The sequence below is a fragment of the Myripristis murdjan genome, chromosome 1, assembly GCF_902150065.1.
Source record: "Myripristis murdjan chromosome 1, fMyrMur1.1, whole genome shotgun sequence".
Classification (NCBI taxonomy): domain Eukaryota; kingdom Metazoa; phylum Chordata; class Actinopteri; order Holocentriformes; family Holocentridae; genus Myripristis; species Myripristis murdjan.
The window spans coordinates 34,210,101-34,227,823 of NC_043980.1; the positions used below are offsets into that span (position 1 = coordinate 34,210,101).

General features: G+C 41.7%; 1 protein-coding gene across 4 annotated transcripts in view; it reads right to left on the reverse strand.

The window, feature by feature from the left end:
• The window catches only part of frmpd1a (FERM and PDZ domain containing 1a), a 50,747-nt gene extending 33,624 nt beyond the window's left edge, over positions 1-17,123 (reverse strand). For 3 of the 4 annotated variants that reach the window (XR_003929084.1, XM_030065236.1, XM_030065222.1), the window contains exons 1-2: positions 16,845-17,123; positions 4,729-4,842 (exon numbers count right to left, since the gene is read on the reverse strand). The gene's annotated coding sequence lies outside the window, so the exon portion shown is untranslated. Of the gene's footprint in view, positions 1-4,295; positions 4,301-4,728; positions 4,843-16,844 lie in introns of those variants that run through there. The other variant, XM_030065246.1, reaches the window with a different exon arrangement.
• Positions 17,124-17,723: the final 600 nt, after the last annotated feature.

Genomic DNA, 17,723 nt, shown 5'->3' on the forward strand with positions numbered 1-17,723 from the left:
CGAAAAAAATGGAAGAATGTGACAATTTCAACATGCAAAAAAACATTTAGCATTTGAGGCTTACTTCTTTCTTTTTTTTTTAGTGATCACTATGAAAATTCAGGGTAACTTTTTTTTTTTTTTTAATTGTCTTAAGCAAACTAGTATAATAGAAAGTCCTACTTGTCAGTACGTAATATGAACATTTTCATTCTCTCTACTTTCTTTCTCTCGCCCTCCACATGCACACGCTTCCACATTGCAGCCTGAAGAGTGAGGCAGTCAGATAAAGAGGTGGTCATTAGCTGTAACCCAATAGCCCCTTCACATCGCCAGCGGCCGAACCAACAAGACTGTGACAGGGAAATGGATACTCTACTCGCGGGCATTCACGGCGCATCGCCTAACCATGAATGAGGCAAATGAAAGATGGATGAGTGAATGAATGAATGAAGAAATGGGTGGAGGGATGGATGGATGAATGGAGAGATGGGCATGATCAGTGAATAAATGAATAAATGCATGAATGAATGAATGAATGCATGAACAAAGTCCTGGATGGGTGGATGGATGCCAAGCTGAGTGAGTGAATGATTTCATCAGGCCGGCGTCCCCAGCGTTCCTCCCATGGGGAGCAGCTGCAGGAAGGAAGCTCCCCCAGACGGACGTTACTGATGATAGGCATTAGCACTGTCCATTAGAGGAAATAGGAGGGAGGGAGAAGAGGTGAGGAGGCGGTGGTGGGGTAAACAGGGTCAAGAGGAGATGAAGGTGGAGCTGTGGGTGACGGCAAACGCACGAGGTACGAGGTGAACAAGAGGGACGGAAACCGGTGAAGACTGAGGGGAGGAAAGTGAAAAAGCAGAAAAAGGCGAGACAAGGACAGAAGGTGAGAGAGGAGGAGGGCTTAGTGGGAGCAGTGGTGAGTGACACAGCCAGACAGTAATGTCTCATGGGGGATCTTGAGTCATAAGCACATTATCCATCCATCTGTCTGCATATTCCCCCTCTCCTGCTTCTCTCTCTTTCTCCTGCCATCTATTCATGCCAGCTCTCTCTCTCTTTCTCTCTCTGTCTCTCTCTCTCTCTCTCTCTCTCTCTCTCACTCCTCCAAATTTCACTCCTCCTTTTTGCCATCCTTGCCTTTCTCCTGATCTCATGTTACACAGACATAAAGAGACACAGGCTTTGTTGGGGTTAGAATAGCTCTGCTAGTGCTCCTAAGATAGCAATAAGATATGTTCACACACACACACACACACACACACACACACACACACACACATTATGGTAGAAAAAAAAAACATCATAATGTAACATGAGGTCCTGAATATTAGCCATAATAACGCTTACAAGGATTTCCACAGGAGTTAGTTCCATTTCAAAGTGGATTATCAGGCATGGATTATGAACAAATATGCCAGTGCGTTTCAAATGTCAAACACACACAGACACCGTCTCACAAAAAGGAAAATGTATACAGATCCGATCCCCTCAAATCCCATGTTTCCCTTTCTAAGTCGGAATGTATTGAAAAGCTGCTGTAATGCTTTCTGGTGGATTGCAGTATCTTTCCACGAGTCCTGTTCAAAGTTGTGTTACGGCTGTGGGACAATCCCTGTTCTGCCAGCAAAGGATTCCAGATGAAAGATGGGGGAAATGTCAACAGTTTTTTTTTGTTTTTTTGTTTTTTTTCGAATTTTATTTTATTTTATTTTTTCAAAGGTTCTATGGTAGAGACTGCTGGCATCAGTGGAGGATGTTATACTTCCCTCATATTTCTCTCATTTCAACACTTTACTTTTTTTTTCAATGCCTACTATTACTACTATTGTTTTTTTTGTTTTGTTTTGTTTTGTTTTTTTGGAAAACATAGGGAGTTATCGCTTATATATAAATATACTGTTGTAGCAGAAGGCCTACAATGTAAATAAAACAGCACAGAAACGTGGAAACGTGGGTTCCCAAAAAGACCAAAAGCAACCGCAAAAGGGAGTGGGGGGAGGGAGACCACCGCAGAAAACGTAAGAATAAAATACAAAAAAACGAAGGCTTAAATCTACTGTACATGCCGCTTGTACAGCAACATGTTTTGTGTACAGTACTGTCAGGTATTAAAGGTTTGCATCCTGTCATGGGCAGGAGTGGAAGGGCGTGCTCTGTAACCTGTAACCTAAAAAAAAAAATTACTAAATCTACTCAGTATATAGAACAAAGTCATCACTAAACCAAACACATTAAGGGGGGTGGAAGTACACCATAATATTCACTAATCCAGGAACTGATCAATATCCTTTCCAAATATATAACAGGAAAAATGATAGTGGTCTACATTGCAAAAGCACCTCTCCTTCAAACTACTGAAGGTAGTGAGATTCAAGATTTCCATACTATTGATTCCATCTCTGTGCATTGATCAGTGGTCTACTGTCAATATAATACTCTCTGCTATTTTTGCATCAGAGACATCATATTGTTGTGTTCAGGTAATTGTAACTTTGTTGGCCCACAGGTCCTAGACCTTCTTTTGCACTATGCAGACTACTGTTTTATCATTTTATTTTCCTATGATACATATTTTTGTATATTGATTAATACCTGGATTAGTGAATAATATGATGTAAACCCAACCTGGCCCTCATGCAATTTTTTTTTTTTTTTTTTTTTTTGTGGACAGAGTTTCCAGTTGTTTTTGTGCTAACTTTGCTCTATATTCAAGTAGATGCATTTCTTGATTATGCTTAATTATTTTTGCAGCCTTCCATTCTGTCTTGCTTGCCTGAAGAAGAGTGCAAGCTGTACAAGAGGTCTACATGCAGGCTACAGAGCTGTGAATGATAAGTATTTCAAAGCTGTAATGAAATTTTCTCTGCGCATTGCGGTTGTTTCCCTCCCCATCACTTCCACGGCTAAAATGTAAATAAACCATAAATATCAGGCTCAGTGGCGTCCTAGAGGTTACAGTCAATACATCCCTGCTTGCACCTCTGGTTCTCTCTCTAGTCATTCAATCTGAGTTCATGTTTTGTCCTCATATTAAGTTTTTGCCTGCATCCCACGTTTCACCGTGCCTCTCTCGCTGCCCCCGTCTGCCTCTCCCTCCATTAGATTACCATTTTAACTGTGGAAGGAATCAGATTTCTGTTTCTCTGGGCCTCTGATACGACTACGTAAAGCTCACTCAAGGTTTAAAGAGGAAAAAAATCCACCCTCTGACACTCTTACCTTGTCATAAATCATCAACACAAAATTGAAAATGTTTTCTGATGAAGTGCAACCCGCCTCACCTACTTTTACTTTAGTTAGTGGTTTGAAACTTTTCCAAGAATGACTTTCACCAGTCTCCATGGAATTGGTGTGAACCTTACACTAAATATTCAGTCTGTATTGTCTTCTCAAATATTGGAAATTGTCATCTCTTCCAGAGATGATATATACAGTAGATAGCAATAATATTTATTTTTGCTTAACAAGTTATTGAAGATGGAAATAACCACTACCTGTTGACTAGCCAGCTCTTCAGTTTTTATTATTTATTTATTTTTATTTTTACCACTGTATACTTTAAATGAAGTTAACTGTAGCGTCTCTGCCGGTTTAGAAAATCCATCAGAAACTTGCCTTGTATCTGAATTGTATTACGGTGCACTGATGCTACTGCTGGTGGACAAATTAGCATCATTTCCTCCTCTGTAATGTATTTCTGCCCGACTGTCACTCTGTGCAAAATGAAAAGTCCAGCAAGAAGCTGATTCTTTTTGATTCCGGATTGCTCACATTCAAACCTCATGGTTACTGTCGGACCTAGCTGAACATTTCTGAACATTAATTCCACTTAAGCTGTGCTGCAAGTCTTTTATAGCAACGTGACACTCCATCCTCTGCGTCTGCACATTCATTCATGGGAGAGAAAAATCCACCACCAGCCAACAAAAGAAGTGCAAGGTACATCGCCAGTCGCTTTTCATACCCCAGCAGTGGTTTGGCGTTTGGTGTTGGTGATAAAGGGAGGATTTTTTTACTTGAGTGCTGAGACAGGCTGGGCAGGGCAACAAATGGTGCAGACAAACACATACTCACACACTCACACACACACACACACACACACAGAAGCTGGTGTAATGGGGCTGCAGCAGCACTTATAGATTACCCCCCACTTAAGCTCTCTCTTGTGCACTCACTCCTCCATTCACTCTGTCACTTTTTCATCCAGGCACCGTTTTCCCCTCTCCTCCTTCTTGTCTTTATGGGGATTTTTTATTACAGACACACTCAAAAAGTGCAGTTCACGGGACACATTAGGCTACATTGTATACAATAGCACACGCTGCAATATGCACCACTTACAACTTCTGCACAGTGTGTGGAAACAGGTACACGCATACAAACACTCACCGAGCAAATGGGATTAGGGAGTGTGTCTGTAGGCAGTGGCAGGGAGTTAGTGCGTCATTCCCGCTGAGCCAGATTAGACTGAGCTTCACCTCTGCCTCACAAGTCTGTTTCGAGAGGCAGGCTGGCTGGAGAACTAAAACCCAGACACCTTCTACCTCTGCTTCATTACTCACTTCTCTCTCTATCTCCCTCTCTCTCCCTCCGTTTCGCTATCTCGCTTACTCCTCAACCCACACCCTCTTAATCTCTTAATCTTGTAATCTCTTTGTATGCACATATTCAAACATAGAAATTGGCAGGCAGGCAGAACGCCTGAATGAAGGCACAAACACACACACACACACACACTCGCACCTGCTCTCTGCCCTGTGTATCAGGGCTCCATGCAGGCGCCAGTTACACCCCGGCTCTGCTCTCTCTCCGTCCATCGCTCTGCTGAGGAAGACAAGGGTGATGCCTCTTCATCTCCTGACAACAAACACAAGTTAGAAACAGTTAGGACAGGCGGTATGACGCTATATTTTCAGAGTATGCTTCATGCTTCCAGAGTCAGAAACACTTGACTTCCTACAGACAATGACTCCAAATGAATTTGTCTTAATAACACATAGTTATATTTTGATTTACATTACATAGGGAAATAGATAGACAGACAGATAGAGAGAGAGAGAGAGATAGGGTACAGGTGCAGGGGTAATAGTAGCTGTTACACCAATGATTATTTCATTAGCCGCTCCATGCACTGCACATCATTTTCATCTGAAAGGAGGGGACAGCTACGAAAAAGGCAGCGAATGAGGGAGGCGAGCTTTCTTCTCTTTCACATGCCGTAATCAAACGTCTCGGTTGTGATCACAGAGAGAGGGAGAGAAAACCGAGAGGGCGGGGCAGAGGTAGAGAGAGGAGTGCGGGTGAGAACAGAGGAGAGGAATGATGCGAGGAGAAATGGATACAGATTGAGAGTGATCGGGAAAAAACAAACCTATTGAAGTGAGTGATTGACTGACACAGATGATGGGGGGAAGGAGGGGAGGAGAGGAGAGACAGGAGGGCGGAAAATGTGGAGAGCGAGGAGAGAGGAGAGGAATGCAAGAGGGGAGAGAGAGAGAGAGAGAGAGAGAGAGAGAGAGAGTGCAGGCCTCCATCACAGCTGAATCACAGGGCCTGCCTGGCTGCCCGCGCTGTGTGCTGTTTGTGGAGTCCCACTTGCCCCGCCGCTCTGCTCCAAACACCATGCATATTTAATGAGGGCTTCACAAAGCCCAAGGAGAGGAGATGCTGGGAACTCTCCTGTCCTCCACCTTGCCGTCGCCTGCCCACCGCTCAAATTCTCACTCCTGCTGCCCTTCATTTTCATAGCTCTCTCTCTGTCGGCATCCATCACCCTCTCTCTTTCATCCTCCTCTCAGTCTCTGCTCATCACACACCCTCTGTTGTAGTCTCTCTCTCTCTTTATTTTTTAAAGACTGATTGTGCCCCTCTCTTCTCCAAAAGTGCTACACTGTGCTAAACGGGCATACGATGCTAGCCTACATGCTCTAAATCCAGTGATGCAAGCACATCTTGCTTAATTTGCTTAATTTTAATCCTGTAGTAGTCGAGCCTGATGGTTGTCTCATCTTTTCTTAAAAACGGAGAGAGCGTGAGGCAGGATGAGCCGGCTTCTCTCACCCACAAAGGAGCGACATGCACGTGTGCCTCCGTTCCCTGCCTCTCTCGTACACGCTCATATTCAAAAACAAATTGAGGCACATGCTCCTCCTGATCGTGCGTGCATCTCTATGTGCAGGGATGTGTTTGGATTTATGAGCATGTGTATGTTTTTATTATATGAGTGAGTTTGTGTGTGCTGTGTGTGTGTGTGTGGCTGTGTGTGCGTTAGTCAGAGTGCTGTGGGCATCAATAATGTATCCAGATAATGCAGCCGCTTCACTCTACCAACAACTACTTCCTAACAGTAGTGCACACAGAGAGAGAGAGAGAAAGAGAAAGAGAGGGAGAGGGACATAGAGAATGCAGAGAGAGAGAGAGAGAGAGTGCATGAGCGAGGAGAGAGAGGAAAGATGAGAAAGGGAAACAAGAGTGATGCAAAGGGGAGGAAGATGGCGAGTGGAGGGAGACCCCAGAGGATGTGTGCACATGTCAAACATGGGTCAAATATTATTTTGGAAGAAGCATTGCCATCTGCTTTAGGAGCAGGTGTGTGGAGGTTATGCAGCAAGGCAAATAAGATGTTGTCACATACGTTGCATTAGGTACAGAAAATATCCAGATTATCAGCAGATTAAAGTAGCACAAGGCAGATTTACATGTCAGCAGCCCAAAATGGCGGCAAGACTGCTTGAAAATTGTTTCAACTTCAGCACCCAGAAATCACGTCCTGTGCTGGTCGTGCTTACTAACACACTGATTTACACCAAAAAAAAAAAAAAAAAAATGGAAGGAAAAAGGTCTCACAATCTCACTCAGTGGAGTTCAAGGGAGAGTTGTTTTTTTTTGTAATTTATGCAGAATTTTACAGAAACTTTGCCACTTCCAGTGAGCGGACAATATTTCCTGCCTGTAATCATACCCGGCACATTGAGGAAAATGAGTCGACAGCTTCTTAACTGGGGGCAACAGGATACCACTGCAGCCTCAATTCATGATTCAGGCTGATGAGCTGGCTCTGCTCGTCGCGATGGTTTTCACTTCACTACACTTCCTGGAGCTCGCTGTCAATATTGTTTTCCCTGGATTTTCTATTTGAGATGTTTGAGTTTCAGCCATGGTGCCTTTCTCATGATAACTACCATCTTGTATTTAATCCAACCAAACTGCTGCTGCGTCTGCTGTAACATCCACCATTTTCTGTACGATTTTCCTGGGAAAGAACTACAAGTCATCAAGGGTATTTACTACATGCTGTGAGCCATTGCAGTCCCTATTTTGTTGTTAAAGTGACTGTTGGAGTTTACTATAAGGGCACAACAGGCATTTAGCACTCGTAAACACACAGAGGGGTGGTGGCTACTTTTTTGCACCTCTGTCTCATTGCACATACATTTATGGGAGTTTCCTCTTCAAGTGCAAAATGCTGGGAGGGGACTATGGAAGTGAAGCATCTCTTCTAATTTATCAAAAATGACTATAAGTACCAACTCTAATATTTAACACCTGTAGGCTACCGTGTTTACATATATGTAAGAAACATGATTACTGTGAGTAAGCAGTGCGAGGCAGGAAATCTAACAACTCAAAAACCCCAGTTTACATGTGGTCAATGTGATCGGGCTCCCTTTGACTTCTCCTGTACTGTTTAGCACTGCTGACCACAGTGTTGTTACCTGAAAGGTGCCCACTCTGGCCTGCTGGCTGCTTGTTGTGGAGATTTCCCTTGCACCTCCACACCAAAAGGGTCAAAGCAAAATTACTGAACTTTCCTCAACAACCATGTAGAGCAGACACTTATGTTACTCTTGACATGAAACAGGTATTTTACAGTATAGCACGCAATGTGGTGTAAAATTCATGGCAAATAGTACCTTTTTTTGGGAGTCTGGCGCCAAGTGTTTTCAACAGCAAATGTAAAATGAACTGGGCAAGGACTGAATCAGTTTTGTGTTATATTAATATCTAACAGTGATTTATATGAAAGTGTTGGACACCAGGGACCCCAAGCAGGCAAAAGTGACTGAAGAGATCGAATGAATGAATGAATGAAGGTTTGCGTTTTACTCTTTTTATCCAATCATCCTCCCTATTCAGGCGCACACACCTCCCCTTCATCACCGTCTTTATGTCTGCCTCCCATTCCCTCCCTCTCCAGCTGCATCACTTCATGCTGTTCCTCCCGCTGTTAATCGTGTTTCTCTTTCTTCTTGCTCTCTCCTCTTCATTTTCTCCTTGATGTAAGTGTAGGAGAGAGGGGCCCCACACATGGCTTCTAACTTAATGGCCAAAGCAGAAAAAAATGCCTATTTTTCAGACTCTTGCTAGATCAGTTTATTCTGTCTGTCTGTGTTTGGTGACAAATGGCAAGTAGCCCTTAACAGTACAGAGAAAAAGAAACCATATTACGATTAATTTCACAGATACTGTGATTGTGATATAATTCACGCTTTTAGTAAAAATTATAATCTTTGCATTACAATTTTCATTTTCACCGAAAAAAGCTTTTAAAATGATGATTTTTTTTTCTGGAGTCCGTACCAAAACAAAATGTTTTCTTCTATATCTGGAAAATACAATTTCTAGGCCAGGGCATCTCTGTAGCCCCATAAGATGTTGTTTACAACAAGTTTTTTGTCACACATTTTACTTTAATCAGAAAATTGCAGCTCGAGTGTTTTGCACATTGCACTTGAACATATTGTGATTTTGATCATATTTTGATTAATTGTTCAGTGCTACTGGTACTTTGTAGCATTAATAAGTTATACGTTGTATTGGGATAAGTATTATCTACTAACGAGCTCAGAGGTCTTTCTGTGTGTGCGTGTGTGTGTGTGTGTGTGTGTGTGTGTGTGTGTGAGTCACTGTCACCCATGCTGAAAGCTGAAGTGTATTATCCAACGTTAACTATTTGACAACAATCATTTGCTGTAACTGATTTGCAGCTGAAAACGTCTTCAGGTTTTGTATGTTGTGCCAAACATCATGAATACTTATTCATAAACACCAAGCCACACACATTTGTCATATTTATTCTAAGGCTCAGATGTGGTATTTCTCTTACTTTTCTCTCACTTTATTCATTTTTTTATTACGGTTTTTAATGAGTGTGGCGTCTCAGGGAGCAGAATGTCGGTCTTGGAGGAAGGATTGCATTTAATTTCTTTCATTCAGTTAATAATAGAAATGGCTGATTATGGTGGTGAAATGGAAAATGAGGTAAAACCAGTGCTCTCACGGTGTATTTTTCTCGGCTGTCTCTTCCTGCGGTTGCACACCTTGCTTCTGTTTCTTGAATTTGCAGATCCTTTCCTGAACTGATTAACGACTGCTCTTTTAGATCACGGCTCACCCTTTTAGTTACCTCCTCTTAATGAGATACTGAAATATTTTCAATTAATAATTTAGATATTCAACATGGGTAGAATTAATCCATTCAAGACAATGTGGCTGCTTTATTTCTACTTCAGACAATACCTATAGTTTTACCAAGGTATTCTTTTTTAAGTAAATAAAAATCACTTATTACCTCATTTATTTGTGAGTGAATATTCGGGCTAATAAAGCACACCAGACAAGCAGGAAAGTTCTGCAGTGCCCAAAGGAGAGAGGAAATCTCACTCTAACCAGACTTGGAGCTCTATTACTGTGCAGTGCAAATGTGTTATATTGACTGCATAATTAATGACTCAAATGAGGAACAATGAACAGATACTGAAGACTGGCGGTTAAATACTTGTCATTTATTATTTACTAGCGTAAGGTTACATCCTCTACTTTGATTATTAACTGTAATTTTTAAAAAGTTGACACTGAAAAGTTGGAAATGCACAGAATTACCCGCACTCGGAAAGTGGAACAGTTTAGTTAAATATTTCAACACAGAGATGCCAGCGTCAGAGGATCTTAATCAAGAGAGACAATTTGACAAGATATGGGGGACAGTTCATGATGCATGATAATATATAATCATGAGGAACTGGGGAGCTTTTCCTAATATTCTATACACTCAGGTATCTTCAGAATACAAGTCATTCAAATTGAATTCATTTATTATGGAATTTAGGTGTTTCAAAGTGTCACACTGGGGCGACACACACAGTTTACTTTTTATCAGTTCTTGCTGCACCTACAAAATTCTGTCTCACTATATGTCTATCTTCTTACATACATGTGTACAAATGATTTGTAGCTGATGTAGATTTACATTTGGATGCTGGAACTGGATGCAAACATGATGAAAAGAGTAGTTTTGATGAAGATGTCCAAACATACAGTGATGGGTGGAAATTTCCAAGATCTTAAACTCAAGGCAGTAACCCAGCATAGATAGGTGCATCCTCATTTTTGTCAGGAAAAATGGGAAAAGTGTACAGAAATAGAGAAGTCGCACAAGATGCATCGTTCTGGGTTCCTGTTTTTGAGCCTATGACGCTGCAACATCCTGTCAGGACACGGGAGAAGCTGTTACATCTCGGCCCTATGCTCATGATGGGCTGGGAGAAAATGTTGTAAAATGTAACAAAATGTTGTAAAATGTAACAAAATGGGGATCTGGTGCACTATAGCGCCACCACTGGTCACACACTACACTGAGTCAGTGAGTGAGCTTTATAAGAATGCTTTAAGATGCCGTGTGTTATAGCAGATAACATCGTGGTAGTGATTTGGTTGAAGATCATCACTATAACACACAGGCCTCTAGTGTTCTGTTGCTTTTACACAAGTTACAATTTTGTAGCAACAGTTTTGCTTTTATCTCAAATAAATTATTGACATGCAAATATAAAACTAAGGCTAACCTGCAGCCACCTGAGTCTGAATCTGGCACACACCCTTCGCTGCATGCCTTCCCCTCTCTCTGCCCTGTCTTTCCCATCTCTCTCCTGTCAATAAATGATCTTCATCTCTTCTCCTGTTTGTTCAGATCATCTTCTGTGGTGCTACATGACAAGGAGTTTAATCTATAAACTTGAGAACAATAACCTTTGCTTTGTTTTTGATGTCTTCCTCATGCTCTGCTGTACCTCTGCTGTACAATTAAGAAATATCACAGCAGAGGGAGTGCTGTTATACTGAATATCAGCACAACTGTGATTCGGTCAGAGATAATCTCAGCCTTGAAGATAATCTCAGTTTGGTGATATTCAGCATAATGGCACAACCTCAAGTACATCATTATTCATGCTTCAACAAATGATTTCTCGACCACAAATTAGCTTGCCTGGAGGTTTCCCCCACAGCGTCTGCTCGTGGAGTGCTGTTATGCTGAATATCAGCACTAATGGAATGCTTCTTGTCCAATCAAATCACTTGCTCATATCCATAACATAATATAACATGATAATATTTGAATAGCAAAGATACAGTAACAACAACTTTCCTAGAGCTTTCCTAGAGTGTGTTTGTGTGTGTGTTGGGGAATACACACAGGACAGGAACTCTGGTTTGGATAAGGGCTGCAGAGAGGGGCTAAGTGGAGTCAAAACAGATGGGTTTTCAGTCTGCGACACAAACTGGGGAGTGACTCTGCAGTTCTGACTGAGGTGGGAAGATCACTCCACCACTGGGCAGCCAGGAGAGAGAGAAGCTGAAAAAGGCAGAGCGATGCCAAAGCAGGGAGAGCCGACCAGTCGTCTCCAAGTGTATGATGTGGGCTAACAGGGTTGTGTTGACAGTTGAATTGTGGTCTGGAGGTTTGCGGATGCTGTTTGTATTTATCTACCAATTATGAGAGAGAGGGAAACACAGAGAGAAAAGGGGGCAGCATCATCAGAGGAAGCAAGCAACGTGCATGCCTTTAGCTTCACTAATGTATACCTGCGGGTTTTCTCAGCGAGACCCAGATAAATATCTAACCACTGAAAGCTTGACCATTTAGCAGGATGAATAATGCACTGGCAGGAAGGCAAGGAGAAGGCACCTGACAGCTTAAATCCATTAATATAAGCACTACTTGCTAGGTCTTTGCCAATTATGTAATGCCAATAAAGTAACGTGAAAAAGTGTCCTCATAAGCAATTTAGCAACTTACCACCCAGAGTCCCTTGAGCATGTGACTGGGACTCTTACAGCTTTTGTTTGCACTAAAGCGTCACAAGGAATATAATTAGATTTTTGACTTGGGAAAATCCTCTGCCAGTGAGCTACACATTTGAAAGATGCTTAACCCTCCTATTCTGTTCATTTTGGGCTAACACTCATGAGGTTCCCGGTCACATGTGACCGGTAACATTGTATTTCATTATAAATCCACTATGATACATATTATCACCTAATGTTGTGTTAGATCTTTTTATCAACTTCTGCTCTTGTGAAAATGACAAGTTTTGAACTTCTATTTGCTATGTATGTGCTGTAGGCCTAATTTACCTGAGATCATACCATTCGTTTTTTAGGGAAAAAAAACATTATATAGATATTATTTTGACTATAACAAATACTCAGATGAAACATATTGTAGTATTTATCACAGAGTACTTCATTTCAATGTTTTCCAAGGACACTGTGTTGAAAACATTTCAATTTTCTAAATAGTGGCAAAAAAAAAGCATCTTTTGTGTTCCCGTCAGCATTGACCACTATGATTTAGCTAGTCATCCTCATGACATTTTCACATGGAAGCTGACCGTTCCTCTCAGGTGGGGATGAGGTCCAGGAAAAATGACCATTTTTGGACCGAAAGGTGACCACAACTTCAGCTGGGTCTTCTTCCGGACACCTGACACCTGACACCTGTCAGGTGTCAGGTGACAGGTGACAGGTGACAGGTGTTGGCAGTTCCCGTGGTAGGTTCCCGTGAGGGTTGCCATGGAAGCCAAAAAGGGGCAAAGTTGTGTGTGTCTGTGTGTGTCTGTGTCCGTGTGTGTGTGTGTGTGTGTGTGTGTGTGTGTGTGTGTGTGTGTGTGTGTTTGTGTGTGTGTGTGTGTGTGTGCCTGCTCAAAGACACCTACATGTTGGGGTGTGGGAAAGAAGTCAGAGAGATACTTTCCTGTGGGGGTTGCCATGGAAGCCAGAAAGGGGTATAAGGTGTGTGTGTGTGTGTGTGTGTGTGTGTTCACACACATCTGTGTCTGCTCAAAGACACCTGCATGTTGGGGTGTGGGAAAGGAGTGTGGGAATGTGTTTAACTCTATTTTATACACTAATTGTAGTCTTACCCATTCATTTCTAATGACCGGTCATTTCTGACCGGGAACACGATGGGTGTATACAAGTTAAATAAAACATTCAAAAATTAATAAAAATTCTCCAAATTTATTTTATGTGTTCAGATGCCATGTGTGAACAAAGTCATGGAACCTCAGGACAAACAGATGAAATTAACTGCATTTTTTGGAGAGAAAACTTGTGCACCGGTCAGATTTGACCGCGAACACGACAGGAGGGTTAAGATAGCTGACTCAAACCAAGAGTTGCTTCTCTCTGTTGACAAGAACTGAGGATCCTTTCATGGGAGAGACTGAACTGACATAGCTGACCTGTCCCGCCCTAACCGCTTCTGACTGAATAGTAATCTTTGGCCACCTTGGTTAGGTTGGTTAAGGTCAGGGTTAGGGTAAGGTTTCGGTTAGAAAGTCAAAGAAAAAGCAGGGTCTCCCAGCCAGTATGCTGGGTATGCATGTCCAATATGTCAATTCAGTCTCTCCCATCCTTCCATCACTGATGGAGAATGTGGACCTGATAGTAATTGTGTCATGTTCACACTCAGGATGATTCTTAACAAGAGCAACAACTGGTAGCACAGAGCCCTGCTCAAAACAGGCATCAACAACAACAATATAACTACATAACACTCCCCAAATGCTCCAAAAAGAGAAACAGATAAGCCTATCCAGATACCAAAACAAAATTATTTTGGTAGTTCCGGGCAGATGACAAACTCCCCCCGAAAAAAGAATAAAGAAAAAGAATTAAGGGTAAGAATAAGAATAAAGAAAAGAAAATAATAAATAATAATAATAATAATAATAAAGAAAACAATTAATGAAGCAATCTAATGTTTGTACTCTTTCTGAAAAAATGAGGACTTGAAAGCACTGCATTCTACATGACAGTGCAAAAATACAAAAGTGAGTCCTATTATTGACTCATACACACAAGTGTGATCAATCTGCTTGTGTGTACAGACACAGAACATAAGCAAGTCCAGTTAATGACTTTGGTTGTCACGCCCCAAGATGCCAACATCAATGTCGCTACAGAGCCTCTCAGTCCAACAGGGGTACAGCTAGGCCTGATGCGCTACCATTCCCTGTCGATATAACATAGTTTTTCTTTTCTTTTTCAGTTTAATCCCACCTCTCATTATATACATATCAGACATGGGAGGTGGGGTTGTAAAATGATGTAAACACCAACCAGAAAAGGTAGACAAAAATAGCAGTAAGGTCTCAGTTTATCTTCTGTCTCCATTCAAAGCAAACTGATGGATTGGCTCTGATGCACTTAGTACACTAAACATGGTTCAGGACCTATTTTTGCTCCCGTTTGAAAATGCTCTAATGAGGAATTTTGCATTGAAGCCAAACTAGCTGAAAGTGCTGTCTGTATGGAAAAAGAGATTAGGCTTGACCTAAAACCTTTTAAACATCATTAGAGCCGTACTTCCTAGCCTCTTTACCTTCTAATTCACCGACATGCAGTAAGAAGTCAGCGAGAGACGAATTTAATGCTTCTTGCTTCAGTTATTTTACTTGAGGAAGCAGTTTTGTTCTCTCTCTCTGGAAGGACTCCTTTGAATCTAATGTTCATGTGCAACGCCTGACGTTTTGAGAACCTGTTTTGAAGGGATCCAGCTGACAAAAATAGCTAAGTATGGCACAGTGTGCTGCGTGAAAACACGCTGACAAGAGTCTTGGAGACAACACGAGTTCATCATGTCACTGCTTTGCTTTTGGAAATAAGGACGTTCTGACGTTCAGATTTTTGCTTCTCATTTTACTGCTGGCAGCAAAGTCTGAGATCATCCTCAAGTCTCTGACTGTGAAGCTGCTGAGGAGCAGGTTTGGTTGCATCACGAGACCAGAATGCATGCAGTCAGAGCTTGACAGCGTGTGTGTGTTTGTGTGAGCAAACATACTGCGTGCAGTACCAAGGGACATACAAGCAAGTATCTACAGACTTCAACTGCATGTGTGTGTGTATGTGTGTGTGTATATGCGGGGGTGTGTCTCCACAAGCATATATGCGTGCATGTCTGTGTGTGTGGCCGTTCACATGTGTGTACATGTAGGTGTGTGTGTGTGTACAAGCAGTTACGTCTACAGGTCGACAGACACGCCCTGAGTTTTCGCCCAGTATTAAACTTGACAAATACGCGGCATCAAAAATGTAGCCGAGCCTAAAAATAACATCATGAATTAGTAAAGGCCGGGAGGGCCTTTATAACGCAGCCAGCCTCATATTCTTCTTCTGCTCTTTCAATTCTGCACTGGCTGCTGGTGCTCGCTTCATACCCACATCTGTTCATGACATGTACACCCACCCACCCACACACACACAACATATATAACAAAAGCACACATGCATGCACACAGATAGACATATCGTACACAAACACATGTACAACAGGCACACACACAAACATGGTCACAGACGCAAATCCATACTTATGTCAGGCATTGAGAGATGTAGTCAAATATAATGGCACCATTATTTAGACTGTGTCTCATTAGCATGTTAAAGTTGTGTCTGCACAGGTTTCTATGAGGCAGGCTGAAGCATGATGCAGCAAAATGCAAAATAATTTGAACAATATTTTGAGATGACTGCACCTGTACATGCATTTTTATGGCAAAATACAGACCATAACTCCCCTGTTGGGTTAGAATCCAGCTCAAGGAAAATGGCCATCATCATTTTCTTTCCTCTTTTTTTTTTTTTTTTTTTTTGAAATTCCCTCTAAACTGTGCTGTCATGACAGAGCAAACACAACAGAGCCGGACTTTATCAGACTGAATCAGATGTGCATGTGTGTGGTTTTTAGCAGTTATATCGGTATCAGTGGCTATAAGTAAACATATTCATGAGTGTGTGTGTGTGTGTGTGTGTGTGTGTGTGTGTTCCTAGCCTGCCATGGTCCGTTAGAGAGAATCATTTTGATTTCACACAAAGACTACGCGCTATTAGTCTATTCATCAATTCTTTATCAGTAGTTTTATATAGAAAATGACTGAGTCAGCTGGGAATGCCTCGCTCTGTTTATATCTGCTGTCCAGTGGAGGCTCAACTGAAACATCTAGCATACAGCATATTAATTTGCACTCCTATTAGCGGAATAAAAATCCCTGCTCCTCCCCTCCAGTTATAGTCTCTACTTCATCATCTGACTTAAGTGGCTATGAAAGGTGAAATCATGAAGAGTTTATAAGCTTCCATTATATTTAATGGAAAGGGCAAATGCTCATATTTGTGCACTATATTGTACATAGACTCAGTATTTACATCTGGGCTGAGATGAATGATAGGGAATATGATGATCCCGGTCATGTGGGGAGCTAAGCAGGAAGATGGGCTACTTTGCTTGAGTTTTAAATGTATCCATGAGATGTATTTGGCTGAAGGTGGGGACTTGGAGAGCATGTGCAGCTATTCTGATTTTTCTTTTCTTTTTTCTTTTTTCTTTAAGCAGCACCCCTGATGTTCTGCAAATGTCTAAAAAGCAGCAGCCAAAGCAGTTTTCATTCACTGGCTCGCTTGTTGTGAGGCCAAGAGGGAAAGCAAACACAATTTCGATTGGCCAATATCTATTTTTGGCTCGTTATGTGCGTTATTCAGTCCAATAAGCTGGCGCCTAGAAGGTTAGGAGACCTTACCGAGGAGCTGGTGACTCTTCTCTAATCCCCTCCTGCGCTCCAGGCAGGCCGTCCCGACCGTCTTGGATGTGGAACTTCGTTAACGACGGAAACGCCGTGAAACAAACAAGGCGCACACACTTCCCTCAGACGGCGACGGGACAGGAGACGCTATCAGTAATCCATATGAGGTGCCAAAGGTGCGGGGCTCGACCAATGAGATTCCCGTTAAAAACAAACAAGTGGCGCGTTTGACAGAGTCCCGGGGCAGGTGAGCGCGCGGGATGCTGACGGCAGGGACGCACGATAATCTCCTCTCACCCAGCACCCGCACCTCTCTCTCTCTCTCTCTCTCTCTCTCTCTCTCTCTCTCGCTCTCTCTCGCTCTCTCGCTCTTTAAAATCCATTCGCTTTATTGGCATGAATGGTAAACAACCGTTGCCAAAGCAGTTCAATCAACAATAATAACAATAATATACAATATAATATGTAAAGGAGGATATAAAATAGATAATTATATTAGATCCTGTATTTAAAAGATAAATGAAATAAAATAACATAAAATTAAATGCATAAATGTAAAAAGAAGAAGAAGAAGATGAAGAAGAAGAAGAAGAAGAAGAAGAAGAAGAAGAAGAAGAAGAAGAAGAAGAACTAATGAGTAAATAAGCTAATCTAAAATTGCAAGCAATGGAATTAAGGGTGAAATAAATCAGAATAGGTTCAATTCGCTTTTTTTTTTTTTTTTTTTTTCAAAGATCATGGCATTGGGGAGATATTTAGAGTTACTTAAACACATTTGCTCCTGTTGTACATTTTAGGATATATAAAACGTATAAGGCAACCTATAATGAACCTATAGCTCATTACAGCAACATTATAGGAATATATAAGGAGTAG